Genomic DNA, 3,129 nt, shown 5'->3' with positions numbered 1-3,129 from the left:
GTGCTTCTATGTCTGTAAACAGGGCTGAGTGTGGCCAAAGGCCATGCAGCTAGAAAGGAGACCATGATGCGGGGAATGAAAGGTGGGGTAGGCAGCAGGACACAACCAAAGGGAAGAGGAAGGGCTGTGGTGGGTGGCAGGCATAAGGGCATTCAGGAAAATGGGAAGAAATGGGAGGAAGGAGAAACAACAAAACCAAATTTTGTTAGAAAATGTCGTAACGCGGGCCAATGAGATGGCTCAGCTGGTAAAGTTATCTTACGAGCTCCATGCGTGCGCACACAGCACTCGTACACACGCTTCAGAGAAAACGCCACAATAAAACTCAGTGCTATGTATGCTAATTTAAAATGCTTTAAACGGCAAACTATGACGAATAACCATGCTGAGGTATAGTAACAATACCTTTGAGATTCCTGCGTTTGTATTATTATTGTGTGTTTGTGTATAAATATGAATGTGGACACACATGTGCCACAATCTCTAGAAGTCAGAGAATGAGTTCTCTCCTTCCACCAGCCCGGTCCCAGGGACTGAACTCAGTCACCAGGCCTGGAAGCAGGCACCGTTACCCACTGAGTTCATCTCACTGGCCCTCAGTCTTAGAAACTTTTGACATGACTATAGTTAAAAGCTAAACACGTTACATTACAACATTTGCTATTGCCATGAAGAGGTCAAAGGTCACCTGGCTCTCACCAGTACAGGTAGTTGTGAACCATCTGGTATGGGTGCTGAGAGCTAAACCCTGGACCTCTGCAAGAGTAGTACGTGATCGTAACCCGTGGGGTCTCCACAAACACCAGGGCCAGCAGATGTCGGTCCTCTGACGGCAAGAAGGAAGTCGGACTCCGCACACTTGAGTTGCTGTTGTTGGTTCAGTCTGCAAGAGTGTGACCCTGGGTACTTTATTTTAGACGTTTTAAAGTACAACACAATTTGTAAAATAGTTTCCTGGTGATAATGAACTCAATCCTGTGTGTGCAATAGAGTTTAAGATATGACTATATTAAAACTCTTGTAAAGTACAAGGAACATCTTCCATAAAGATAGGTTCTACACATTAACCGAAAGCAGGCTCAAGGTAAACAAGGCTTACGCTAGAGTCTCGGGGAGGGTAGCACTGTAGACCGGCTGAGATCAACAAACAAAAGTCATTAGTGAAGATGGCTAGATATTGACCCTGGGTGTCTTTGTTCCTTTGTTTTATTTTTCTGTATTAATATGTATGTGTGAGTGGGGGATGCGTCTGTATGTACAGGCATGGAGGCTAGAGGTTGATGGCAGGTGCCTTCCTTTATTGCTTTCCACCTCAAGTTTCAGAACAGGAACCCGGAGTTCCCTCATTAGCTAGACTAGATGGTTTGGTCAACGAGCCTGAGAAAACGCCTGTCCCTGCCTCCTGTATGAGATTATAATATGTATCTCCAACCTGTTTTTTATGTAGTTGCTAAGGGTCAAAATTCAGGTCCTCATGTTTGAGTAGTGATCGCTTTACCAACAGAGCCAACTTCCCAGATGTTACTTTTCTTTTTTACTTACAAAGGCAATGCAGCATTGCCTCTCAGCTCATCTGCCGGCACCCACAGATGGTCTGAGTTCATGGGCGCCCATGCAGCCTGCCCTGCATAGAAGTCTGTTTTTGTGGCAATCCTTAGTCTTCCATCGCTTTCCTGAGCCTTAGGGATGTGGGATGTGATGTGGATGCCCCGCTTACAGCTGGGCACTGCATAGGTATTTATTCTCGGCCCTGGGACCCAGCTGGACATACAATGGGGTAAGCGGTGCCATTTACTTCTTTATATTCATTTATATTTTGCTATGAACATTGGTTTTCAAGCAAGAAGTTTGTACGCTGTGTCATCTTCAAAATAAACAGGTGGCATTATTCTAGGCAAAGAATGAGATTGCTCCAGTGTTGTGTCTATTTCGAGAACAGCTATGTGGGTTGGGAAGGTAACTGCAGCAAGGCTGTCGGGTTTGGGCTTCACTGGGCTGTGTTCAGCTTTGCTTCTGTATAAAAGCCTTCGGTTATCATGGAGAGATTGCTTCTGAGAGAGATTTTAAATGCCCCTCAACACACACACACACACACACACACACACACACACACGTGCACAGTGGGGGGAGAAGAGAAAGAGAAGGAGGGAGGAATAGAAGGGGGGAAGGGAGATGAGATGGGACTTCTCTAAATGGTTTGCTCACGAGTCTGTTTGGCCATATGTGAGAGTAAGGCGGGATAAAAAGAGGAGACTAAGGGGACCTAGGCAGGGAGAGAGGTCTCTCGGCCTGAGATACAGTTCGCTCTTCCTACTTGCTTCAAGTCAAAGAACTTGAAGACAACTGATAGAGCCAAGATAGTCTACAGAGATAATGCCTTCTTTCCCACAGACATTTCAAACAACAAATGAACTTACTTACTTACTCTTGACAGAGATTCCTGTCCTGCCCAGTCCCACGGTTGTTCAGTCCCAAAGAAATACAGAGAGCTCTACATTAATTATAAACTGATTAGCCTAGTAGCTCAGGCTTCTTATTAACTCGTTCTTACATCTTATATTTGCCCATTATTCTTGTCTGTGTTAGCCACGCAGGTTGGTACCTTTTTCGGCAAGGCAGTCACATCTTGCTTGGTCTGTGTCTGGCTTCCTCTATGTCTAGGTGACGACTGCAGACTGAAACTTTCTTCTTCCCAGAATTCTCCTGTTCTCTCCCCGCCTATACTTCCTGCCTGGTTGCCCCACCTATACTTCCTGCCTGGCTACTGGCCAATCAGCGTTTTATTAAATATAATTGACAGGGTACAGACCATTGTCCCACAGCACTTAGATGCAGATTATTCATGGCCTTGAGTTTAATGTATAAACGTTCTTCTTTCATCCCCCAGTCTGAACAACATGCCTCACAAAACCACCTTACAATTGCGTTTACAAAACTCACAGTTTTAGCTTGCTTAGTTTTCAACCTTTTGAAAGTTCCACTCTCTTCGCCCATGTCTTGGAGGTATAATGTCTTTCGCATGTCTCTCTCTCAATGCCCACGCTTAAGCTAAAGTCTGTGCGATCACTTTACTTAATAAACGTAATGACTTTGCTTTACTCTCACTAAGCCTAAAATTTTTTTCTGTAT

This window comes from Microtus oregoni, unplaced genomic scaffold (assembly GCF_018167655.1).
Source record: "Microtus oregoni isolate MIOR12 unplaced genomic scaffold, Mior012 000018F_ref0000195, whole genome shotgun sequence".
NCBI classification, from domain to species: Eukaryota; Metazoa; Chordata; class Mammalia; order Rodentia; family Cricetidae; genus Microtus; species Microtus oregoni.
The sequence above is the reverse complement of the archived record's forward strand: the minus strand, read 5'-3'. Positions refer to the sequence as shown.